Raw genomic sequence first — 12,822 nt, 5'->3', positions numbered from 1 at the left:
ATATACATGCACATGCATACAGAGAGGTGGGGGAGAGAGACAGACAGACAGACAAAGACAGAAACAAGTTGATTTGGCTCTTGGTCTGGAGACTGGAAGACCATGACCAGCAAGAACCTCACACTGTGTCATTCCAAGGGAGACTGGAAAGAGGTGGAGGTGCTGAACCCCATCACCTCCAGCCCTGCTGCACAAGGGCCACGTTCAAACCACAGCAGGATGCAGGTCCCATAAGCAGCGGCTGTTTGCAGCAGCCCTCCTTCGTCAGAGGTTCTGTATTTCCCTCCCCATGCTTTTGGTTAGCACAGGCAGCCGTGATTCAGAAAATACTAAATTAGAAAACTGCAGGAACAACTCCTTTGCTTTACACGGGGTGATGAGCTGAGTGGTGCTGGGGAACCTCGATGGCTCCATGCCATCCTACCTGGGTGTGAGCCTTTGCTTTGCCCCTGGATCTGCTACTAGCCCATCAGTCATTTAGTGCCTGTCTGGAGATCAGAACGGCTCTCCAGAGTCACAGAGTTTTGTTCAAGTGTCCCTGTGGCTGCAGAGTGGGGACCTGGAGATAGAAAGGCACCAAGATTAATGCACAAACCAATCGGCAGGGAAACTCTGAAAACTTCTTCACTTGAACTAGATGCAGCAGATAGAGCATGTGTGAGCAAAGCTCGCCATGCACAGATGCCGACGCTATGTTAATGAGCAGAGAGGTTTGGCACTCACATGGCACGGAGGTTTTCTGAGGACCCTTTTCCAGCTCAGTAGTCTGCTTCCATCCTCCAGGTTACCTTTCTCCTGTTTTAATGAACTGTCTCCATTTCTATTACTAATAAGCATGTGTCCCTGGTCCAATTTATTGTCCCAGGACACAAGAACCCGGGGACCTCAGAGGATGCGCTCAGAATATGGTCTGTACCTATAATGGCCATTGTGCTTAATGAGGCTCCAAAGCCACGAGTGCGATTGGCTGTGTGTTTGTGCCAAACAGAGGCTGTAGACAGCTATACACGCAATGGACACACTATGGAAAAGCAGGGACTGCTCTTCCTGTGTCGATGAATTCACAGAGCTGGGCAATGTCAGTCCCTTTCTCCTTGGTACGGACAGCATGTTGGGCTTTGCTCTACAAGCTAACCAATTCATGGCCACCCACAACCACCTCTTAGTCACCACCACTGTAAAGGAACTGGCAAGGCCTCTACTCAGAGCCAGTATGAAACTCCCTGATATGCCAGGTGCCTATATCCCAGAAGAAAGGCCAGTGTCCTAATTCTTCCCCCATGGAAGTTTACAGACTTTGGTTGCCAGACTCTAGGATGGCAGAGGTTAGTGTAACGGGTACACCTTAAATTTCCGTCACTCATTGCCTCCTCCATCCTGAGAGTCACACATTCCCTTCCTGGGATGTAATACCCTGTCTTTGGGTTCTATCGCTGTGAAGAGACACCATGACCACGGCAACTCTTAAAGAAGAAAGCATGTCACTGAGGCTGGCTTACAGGGTCAGAGGTTTAGTCCACTCTAACGGTGGGGACCACGGCAGTACACAGGCGGACATGGTGCTGGAGAAGTAGCTGAGAGTTCTACATCTGGATCCGCAGGCAGCCGCAAGAGAGAGACTCCAGACTTGCAAATGGGCTTTTTGAAACCCCAAAGACCAACCCCAGTGACACACTTCCTCCAATAAGGCCACACCTCCTAATCCATTTAAATAGTGCCACTCCCTGGTGACCAAGTATTCAAATATATGAGCCTATGGGGCTCATTCTATTTCCAACCACCACAGCCCCTGGCACCCCTCCCCCAGTTCTCACTGGGGAAGCAGAGATGGCCTTTCTACAAGCATTAACTATGAACTAGACACCAACTGTGTGGCATGAAACCTCCTCCCCACTCTCAGGTCTATGATAAGAGACCCATACTCTGGTTTGTGGGCCTAGACTCTCTTCAGAGGCCCTGCCCTGCGGTGTATCCATCTATAGCATTGGGGCCTGAACTACACTCACAGTCCCAACCATGCTGCTGTCCTTATGTCTGTCTGTCCACGATGACGTTAATAACTGTGATAACACACCTCTTATCCAGAAGGACAACCTTCTTCACTGCCCACTTTGGACCCCAAGCCTGAGACCTTTCAGGGAGAATTGCCTCACCTCTCACCCGTTTGCTCAGGAGAGGAATGTGTACAAAATTTAGCAAGAAAGCACCAGTTTCTCAGTTCATTCAGGAATAAAGTAGAGAGGTTTGGGTCCATTGACAGAGCCCCCAGACTTGCCCAAAGAATAATCAGAAGGTTTCAGAGGATTCCTATCATCAAATAAAGAAAGCTAGGGGAAGCTCTAAGAAAGACAGGTAGACAAGGACAGCAGGCATTAGAGAGCTTACCACGAAGCAGGAACAGAGCTCCAACCAGGACTCCACTCTATGCCCACTAACCTAGAGGCTATTCTGAAGTCTGTGTTGGCATACCAAGGGGAAAGCTAGGTGCAGGACTGCATGCCAATAGACTGTGAGACTTTGAAGGATGGAGAAAGCTCACCAGGAGGGCCGTAATCATCAGAGAGAACAACCTTCACACACACACACACACACACACACACACACGCACGCACGCACGCACGCACGCACGTGCACACACACACAGCCCCCATAAGATAGAAGGCATTTCAAGCATGGAGGACATTTTTGGCATCTTCTCCAACATACACACATGTATTTGTATATGTGCCACAGAAGACATATGCCATAGAAGATACATTCCTGAAGGTAAAGGAATATTTTTTTAACATCTTCCCGATACGGTGGTGGTTTGAATGATAACGCCCCCCCCCCCCACGACCCTGTTGGCTCAAATATTTGAATACTTGGACCCCAGTTGGTGGGATTGCTTGCAAGAATTAGGACACAGGACCTTGTTGGAGAAGGTATACCACTAGGAGCAGACTTTGAGGTTTCAAGACTCGGGACATTCTCAGTTAGCCTTCTCTCTGCTTCCTGTTTGTGGATCCAGATGTGAGCTCTCAGCTGTTCCTGCCATCATGCCTTCATTCCACCGTTCATAGGCCATCATAAAACTATAGACCCAAGTAAATGCCTTCTTTTATAAGATGGCTGAGTCGTGGTGTTTTATCACAGCAATAGAAACTTAATTACTACACACATACAAAGTTCTGGTCCCTGATTCATAGTGAGGGTTTTTTACTTTACCTGTCACAGAATCTTGTTCTGTTCTTCTGGCTTCTCTGAGACCCAGTTATATCATCCAGAAAGTGGACATAACACAATAACCATTCACTGGGTAACTGCATAATCCCAGGACCCACTGACTCTAAACTGTCTGATATATAGTTAACCAAATGATGGCAACCATCATGATTTGTAAGCAGATATCTGAAAGAACAGAGTATCTTAAGGAAGGTTTTAACTTTAACATAGTTAAATTATATATGACAAAACAGTTATCAAGCAAGAATCACAGTTACAATATCTAGTCTATTTGTATTTGGCAAAATTAAAGAAAATACTCTACCATCTATCCTATCTTTGTGAGTCTAAAGATTCATATCTAATTTATCTTTTATCATAACTAAGGAAAATTACAACTATCTAGTCTTCAACTCCTTCAAAGACCCCAGAAGTATATAATGTTACCTTAGTAAACAGGAAGTGCCTTGCAAGCAATTTTCAAAACCCTAGAAATGTCAGCGACATCTGTCTGCCTGGACAGTCACCCAAAATGTTCTGCAACATTGGGGCATCCATCTTCAGCCTATAGACATAGAGTATCTGGCAGACTCTTTCGTGAAACAGAAAATTTGAAGGACTGACCTGCTTATTTTGACAAAATTCATCAGTTGCTTTTTTCTGTGTCCTGCAGAATGTCTGGCAGACTCTTCTATGAAGATGAAGCAGGAATCACTGTCCCACCTTGTTTTGACAAGTTCTGCAATCATTTTCTTGTGGGTCCTGCATGTCCACTTTATACAGCATATGTCAAGCAGTCCAGGCAAGAGCAGTTTTATTGCCCAAATGGCTAGCCTTGTCACATTGAAAGCAAACTCCATAGGAGCTTCTTCAATGCCCATTATCCTCTTGAAGTAATTGCTAGGAGCAGGCATGTCTCACTGAGAGAAAAGTCTAAGTTCTTAAAATATTTTAAGTGTCATATTCTGTAGGTCTTTGAAGTGTTTGAATATTATCTGTCTGAAATATATTTCTGTATGACCTTGAAAACCTAACTAATATGACTATAAGTTTGACTATTATAGTTGATTTTTAATTTGTATTTCTTAACTATACATTACATTTTTAAATGAGCTGCATAAACATAATACCTTAAACAAGAGTAGAAATATACATATAGTATAACAAAATTGACTTTAAATTAGTATCAATAAACCAAAATCCATACCAATGTAAAGTATTTTGAAATTAATAGTTGTTTTTTGGATTAAAGTAGATTTAATAATCTCCCTTTTTATTATTTCTATATCATAGCCCCCTTTTTTTCTTTAGAAAGAGATTGACCATGACCATTAACCATTTACAACCAACCTCCTTTAAATGAAAACCAACATTCATAAATAATATTTTGGGAATTTGGGTGCAGTTTTCTATACTACATCCTGCTGATAGAGGGCACTGGTAATCTTATGGGGATCCTGAGAAAACTTAGAATTATGGTCAAGTCCTGACTGGAATAGTCTGTGAGGCTGCATAATCTGAGCCAGTTGCCTTGAAGCTGTTCTGAACGTTGGATCATCTGAGTCATTGTTCCCACCAGAGACCTTTCAGAGGGTCTTCATCAATCAAACCATATTAACCTGAAAGCAATCCATAGGTTCTCACCTTCTGTGAAAACAAAAGCAGAACCCTTTTCCAAAGCAACATTTCTTTAGACCCAAATTTCAAAGTCAAGATACCTTTAAAATATATATGTTGGTTTAGCTTAGCAGTCCCAACAATCAAATGTCTTTCTGCAGTTAGCTCATTAACTAGCTCATTAGTCAAAAAAAAACACAATAATATATATAATCTAGACTCTCTGTGTATTTCCATATTTACATGGCTTATTTCTTTTATATTATTTTTACTGTTTCTTTAAAGGTTTTTATTTTTTAAAAACTATTTATTTCTTCCTATAACTACCTATATTCCTTTTCCTCTCTCTCCCAAGCCTATGTACATTTTTTAAACATACTGTGACCCATTTCAAGGTTTCTTTTAATCTGAATCTGTCTTTATTGTGAATCTGTAATCTTCTTCTGATCATTGCTTTAAATTTGCTAAGCAGACATGGCTGGGACCAAAGCAGCAGCTTTGGCTGCTGGCTCTACCCCATTCAGCTTCCCAACATGGTGGAGGTACCCAGGAGTGTCATGCCTATCCCCACCCCTCAACTCAGGGGTCCATGCTGCCACCAGATTGCAGGCAGCCAGCCCACAAACCTTTTTTGTTTGTATGAGTAAAAGCTAAATCTGCCACATGGCTTGGAGATGCCTCTGTGTACTGAGGTGAGAATTCTCCATGCTGTGCTCAAGCCCAAATGCTACAGCATCTCTGTACTATGACCCACAGGAGAGACACAACTAGGAAGCTATTTTTGGCTCTGTTTATGTGTTCTAGAACCTTTTTTTTTAAGCTTTCTCAGATCTTATGTGGAAATTCCTGCCCCACGTTTGTTGGGTGACAAATGTAACCAGAGACTTTTCTGTGTCCTGCTGAGTCCTGCAACTGCTTATAAATAATCATTCAGAGGCTTGTGTTAATTATATATGTCTAGCCAATGACTCAGGCTTATTACTAACTAGCTCTTACAACTTATCTCATTTATATTAATCTGTGTTTTGCCATGTGGCCGTGGCGTCACTGGTCTACTGGCGTCTTGCTCCTGTGGGGGGGGGGGGGTGTGGATGGCGTCTGTCCCTGACTCTGCCCTTCTTCTCCTGTATCTCTGCTTGAATTTCCTGCCTGGCTCTATTCTGCCTTGCCATAGGCCAAAGCAGCTATATTTATTAACCAATGGGAGCAACACATATTCACAACATATGGAAAGACATCCCACATCAACATCAAATGTGATATAATGTACCTGGGCATACTGTTTACTTGGATTGGCTCCAACAAGACATCAGACTTACCCTCCTGGGAAATCTTAGAACAACTCACCCAACAGAATCCCAATTCCCAGCCTCTGAACCATGGATTGCAGTGAAGGGAAATAACACCCAGACTTCCTCTGTACATGCCCATCTGTGTATGTGGACATTCACCATTGTGAAGACATCTTTGTGTTTTCAAAGAGCAACCATATGACCCTATAACTCTCGTTTTTTTTATTCAACAGTTTTTTGGAAATTCTTATACATATCTGCCCTGATGATATAGTCCATATAGGTCTATGTCACCCTAATGCCTGAATCATATTCTGCTTTAAAAAATCTGAAATGGGAGTCATTATGTATGTGAAAGTTGATTTTGTGTGTATGTGCCCATGCATGTGGATATACATGTGCACATATGCATACAGAAGCCGGAGGATGACCTCAGGTGTCATCACTATCAACCTTGTCTGTTGAGACAGAGCTTTTCACTGGCCTTGATCTCACAGATTTGGCCAAGTAGGGTAGCCAACCAGTGAGCCCCATGAATCAGCCTGTCTCTGCCTCCCCAGCACTGGGATCACAAGCATGTGCTACCACCTTATTTTTCAAAGCTGATGCTTTGTTTTATTTTTAACTATAAAGCTAATATCCAGAAGCAAAATTCCTTCACCGAAGTGCGTGCTGGTTTTGTGTAGGTCAGTAGCTCACACCCCGAGGGCTTCTTGAAACTGCTCTGTTGGGTGCTGCTGTCTGCAGAAAGGCCTGCTTGCCTACATTCTTGCTGCTGGAAAGGAGGATTAATGTTTTTAATTTTGAATCCCCAAACAAATTATTATGCCTAAAATCCACTTACCCTAAACATTAAGTACCTTTTCATGTTATCCTTAATCTCTGAATTCCTTATAAATATCTTTTCTCCCATTTATCTTTTCAATAACATCTGTTCTTTGTTGATTCTTAGATTGTGTGTGTGTGTGATACATAATAAATTCTAACTATATATTGTTTTCCACAATTTACCATTTGTTAGCTCATCAAAATGGTGTTTTCCTTAGTCATATTCTGATTCATTTTTTTAAAGTCTAGATTATACGTGTTTTCCTCAAAGTATTTTGTATATATTGTCTCAATTTTCTTCTAATTCATATACTTTGAAATTTCTCATTCTTGAACACATACCATGAGTTTGGCTTCTTCTTTAATTTTCCAACTTTGAATTGCTCCTACACTGTTTACTAAAACACTGTATTTCCCACAATCTTGAGACGCTATTTTGAGCAAAGATAATGGTACACATTGCCATGAATCCTTCATTCCAGTTTAGAATTTATGATTCCATTCTATTAATCTGACCATTGAGGCTTACACAAGTCACAAAAAGTTCAATATTTCTTAGCAAAATGGTGCTTTTGTGGTTTGAATGTAGCATATCCCCGTAGGCATGTGTTTGAACCTTTGGTCCCCAGCAGGTGGCGCTGCTTGAGAGGGCAACAGAACCTTTAGAATGTGGGGACTGGCTGGAGGAAATACATCATTCCTAGGCTTTGATGGCCTTTAGCCTGCCCCCATGTCCTGTTATCTCTCTGTCATGCACGGTGACTAGCTGACCTCATGATCACACAGCCACGTCTCCCCTGCCATGGTGGACTGTATCCCTTGGAACGCTAAGCCAGAACATACCCTGTTTTTCCTACAGCTGCTTTGCTCGGGTACTCTGTTGCAGCCACATTTAAGACACACACCAAGACACACATCTCTATGTCAGTCTTCTGTGCCAACCCAGTGTTTTCTTGGTTTTTGTAATGCATTTGCTTCTCCATCAGAATGCTCATGAAAAAAAAGATCTGAGAGATTTTGTTGAGATGGTCTAAAGATAATGGGAGAAAATATACACCTTTAAATATTAAAATTACTGGAAGATCACTGTTAATGTGTTTCACTTATACTTTATAATTTGTAATTTTTAAACAAGACTTGTATATCTCTTATTAGGTTTGTATCTCATTATTTTGTGTTTAGATTTGCTGAATGCAGAGGGTTTTTTTTTCATTTTTTCATTTTCATTTTCTAATTTGGTAACTGCTGATGTGTAGGGAGGAATTTTATTTATACCTTATTTAAATTTGACTGACCTACCAAATTATTTTTGTTTATTTTTTTGGATATTCTTAATGTATGGATACATGCAGATGCCTCTACTTCTTCCCAACACAGCAATTCATTTTTAAATCTTTGATTTGCTTTTTTGCCACACCCAGGATTATGATGAGCAGAGGATTCTTGGTCCCTTCTGCCCTTAATAAGGATGCAGTACCACTAACGTGACTGCAGGGGCTTCCGGTTCCCTTCACGTTCTCAAACAATGAATAGACTCACCATACTTGATGGGAATACAAACAGCCTTGATGGGCTAGCTGTGTCCCTGTAGGTGGGAGCCCAGGATGGCCTTGAAGTTTCCCAGCCATTGATAAAGTTCTCTAAATTATTGCCCAAATACTAAACCACGATCAATTATGTTTCCCAACACAGACAAAACCACCCAGCCCTGAGCCAAAGTCCCTCAAGTTCTCCAGTAAACTCCAAACTCAACTCCCTCTTTTGCAAATACACCTCACAAACGTCTCCCTGGCTGCCTTCTTGCAAGGACACAGAGGTTCATTGTACCGCCATTCTTCGAATAGACACTTCGGACTGATTGCCCCGGCATTTATTGCAACCTTCTTTAGAATCCAAACATGGTGTGGAGTACATGGGGGACAAGTGATTTGTTTCCCATCCAAGATCAGCATGGTAAACTGTCTAGAAATTATTCCTGAAAAAGAACCATCCATTTTTTTTTTTTAAGATTTAGTTTTAATTTTTATATGTCTGTGCGTGCAGGTGCCCTCAGTGGCCAGTAGAGGGCATTGGATTCCCTGGAGCTGGAGTTAGAGGCCGTTGAAAACTGCTCACCCTGGGTGCTGGGAACACAACTTGGGTCCTCTGCAAAAGCAGCAAGAGCTCTTGCCTACTTAGACATCTCTCTAGTCTCCAGAACTATGTACTCATGATGAGGATGTTCATACCTCATCACTTTGTGCCAGGGACTCACAACTATCACCCAGTTGTGGCCTTTCTACTTCCTGGGAATGACATATTACATCTGTAAGACTATGGTGGGTCTAATGAATATATTGTTGGAAAGTAATTTATCTTTTAAAACAGTCTCACTTTATATTTATAATCCCGGGGAGTCTCCTGCCTCTGCCTCTCTATGCAGAATACTGCCTGTGTCTGTTAGAGGAAATTTTCGTTCTGTGTTTGAAAGTGGCTTTCTTATCCTATGTCCTCATGGGGGGAATTGCTCAGCCTCACAGAGCAACCAGGGCACTCTACAGTCATTCTCTGTGCTGCATAGTCTGGATTCTTTTTTATTAATACACTGCTGGTCTTTTTTATTGAAGATTTGATTTCTGAATGTCCTATAAAACTGTCTAGACCTATTGATATTTTAGGAGTAGACATTTTTGCTGCTTTCAAAATTTCATAGGTGGGCTTTCAATGGTTTCAAATTCAGTTTTAGTTTTTACATATTCCTGATAAACCATTTATTTTATATAATGTTTCCAAGTTAGTATAAAGATCTACAAATTTCAAAGCTTAAGACTCTCCTCCATGCCCATAGTCAGTCATGGACCTCATTATTTATAAGGGAATATGTTTGTACTTAGAAAGTCTCATTTTATCATAATCAGATGCAAGTTGACTGATTTTATTACCTTCTTTAAATGTCATCTGTAGTTTTATTTTTTAATAATTAACAGTAGAAATTTTATCTGGTTCCATTAACATTAATTTTTGTCCTTTAATTTATTTCTCCTACTAAAACTGTTCACATTTATTATTCATTTCACTCAGTTGGATATAAACATATTTTCGGTATTTCTTATATTGTAATAAATACAAATAAAACTCTGGCTTTTCCTCTACATTTCCATTTTTGTTAGACTCCAGATGTTTTTTTACAAGGTCTAATCCATATTTGGCTTGTAATTTTAGTTTTATATCTTTCTTAACACTACATTTTTTTGTACATTATCTTCAGATCATTTCTAATTGTATTGAATTTTGGCAAAATCAAATGGTCTGTAGGAGTTCTGATTTTTGAAAATTGTTGAGTTTTTCGTAGTGTTCAGTATTACATATGTTCAATTTTGTGACTGGATTATGGGTTTTAAAAAACAGCATGTCTTTACATAAACTGTCCACAAAACTCAAACACGATCAAATCATTTTTCAAATCTTTAAAAGGCATCATTTCATTTCTCAGTGAAATATGCTAATGCATGCACTATAGCTTCAGACTGTAATTTGTAATTCCATCTTGTTTTGTTGCATGTGTCTGCAAACTGCTTTTAGTGCACAAATGGCTGGCTCACATTTCTTTCCAAATAATTCTAATTCTTGCCCTGGAATGTCCTGGGGTGAGGAGGTGATGGAGCTGGGTCTCTTGGCGGCTTCTGTGATTCCAGTGTCTATTACCCCTAGAATGGCTGCAGCCTGGCCTGGCTTCCTGGCTCCACCCCAGAAATAGCAGGAAGGCTTATTTCAGCCCTAGGAATCTGAATTCTATTTTGTGCAATACCACCCTTGTTTTTGTGAATATCCACGCTATGCCTTCTCTAATCCACTGTTCACAACTTTCGCTGTATTTTTGATGTTGTTTCTGGTGTCTTGTAAATTTCCATCTGAAAGTGTTTTTAGTTGGAAATTTATCTTACGTTAATATGGAAAATCTCGACGTGTGGAATTGTACTTGTCATCTTATTTTATGTCTTTACTTAACAAATTCCTCCAGTCATTCCTTTTGATAATTCTTGCCTTCGCTGAATAGATTCCATTTTCTTTGTCATTGTTCTTGCTCGTGGGATTCCAACTGTTCACCCAACCTCTGTACTCTGGTGGTCGCTTTCAAATCTTGTTATTGCTTCTATTCTATTGTTACACAGAGGGGGAAAAAACAGTTCCTTATAATAGCTGCTAGTATAGAGTTATTTCATAATCGTGTGTGTGTGTGTGTGTGTGTGTGTGTGTGTGTGTGTGTCCCCAAACATCTGAGTGCACGTGAGTATGTAAGTGTAGGTACCCCCACACCAGCACCAGTCCTTGGCTTCTATCTTGACTTCAGCAGGGTCTTTGGCTTTTGTTACTGCCGATGCCAGGCTAGATGACCCATGACGGTCTACAGACTCTCTGCCTCTGTGTCTCATCTGTAGGAGCACTGGGATTGTGGTGCCTCATTTGATGTCTGGTTCTTGTTCTCTCAGCCCTTTTCCTGCTCCCTCTTTTAAACAGCTGTTGTTATTGCTGTTGTTGTTGTTGTTGTTGCTGTTGCTATTGTTGTTGTTGTATCATGTGCATGGTGTGGGAGCAGAGCTCATGCCACTGTGCAGGTCTGGAGGTCTGAAGACACCTTTGTAGCGTCAATGTCCTCCTTCCCTCCACATAAACTCTACGAATCAAATTCAGGTCATCAAGTTTTCATGGCACGCACTTTACCTGCTGAGTCATCTTGCTGACCCTAGTTGTCTCTGTGTTGAGTGTCATGGCTGTGTTGAGGGACAAGGATGGAGGCTCCAGTGAGGTGTGTCTCCAAGAGAAGATGCTGGTCCTTCATCTCCTGAGCCTGGTTCCCACTTCTTGGACATGACATCCTTCTAGAGAAGCCCCTGCCAGCCAAGGGCAGATGAGCTGTCACCAAGGGGTGAAAAGGAGTAAGGAAAGGGGTATCACCCCCAAGTTCTATCAGCTTTCTTCTACCACTCCTCAGAAATGGTTACTCCAGGCTCTCCTGCTGCTCATATTTGTTATACTTAAACTAAAAGATTACTCATCATTTCCCCCTTTTCCTCAAGATCTCCAAGGTGTCAATTTGGTGCTATAGTTTTCCTATTCAGTCTGACTCTGCCTATATTTATATTATACAAGTTTCCTCCCAGATACTTACGCTACAGATGACTTCCTTCTGGTGCTCCATCATGATGATGTGGGAGCTCTCCTAACTCCATGCCCTGTCCCCTGGTTCAGGTTCAGAAATGCGCTGATTTCAGAATGCCTTGGTTGTCACCTGTAACAGTCTCCCCAAACTTTTCCAAGTAGCTCTACTGTGTGTTCCTCCACAAGGTGTTGGGACCACCCAGCACAGGCCTACTTATCTGTGTGCCTGGTTCCCTGTGGTAGTCATAGGGTAAAAAGCTGTGGTACTGGGAGCTGGAGTGGTGCCTCAGTAGATTAAGGTTTTGTTGCAGAAGCATGAGGACCTAAGTTCAATCCCCTAAACCTACATAATAAAGTACTATGCACCTTTAATCCCAGTGTTGGAGAACCAGAGACAGGAGGGTACCAAGGGCTGGCTGGCAGCCAGTCTAGGTGAACTGGCAAGCTCCTGGTTCAGCAACAAACAAACCAACTCTCACAAAATAAGATGGCTAGTAATGGAGAAAGATATTCAACATCTTCCTCTGGCCTCCACATGCACATGCATAAACACACACACACACACACACACACACACACACACACACACACACACACTATGGTGGTCTGAAAGAAAATGGCCCCCAAAGGGAGTGGCACTATTAGGAGGTATGGCTTTGTTGGAGTGGGTATGGTCATGTTGGAAGAAGTGTGTCACTGTGGAGGCAGGCTTGTGTGTCTCATATATGCTCAAGCCATACCT

This window comes from Peromyscus eremicus, chromosome 16_21 (assembly GCF_949786415.1).
Source record: "Peromyscus eremicus chromosome 16_21, PerEre_H2_v1, whole genome shotgun sequence".
In the NCBI taxonomy this organism is placed as follows: Eukaryota; Metazoa; Chordata; class Mammalia; order Rodentia; family Cricetidae; genus Peromyscus; species Peromyscus eremicus.
This window is presented reverse-complemented; position numbering follows the sequence as displayed.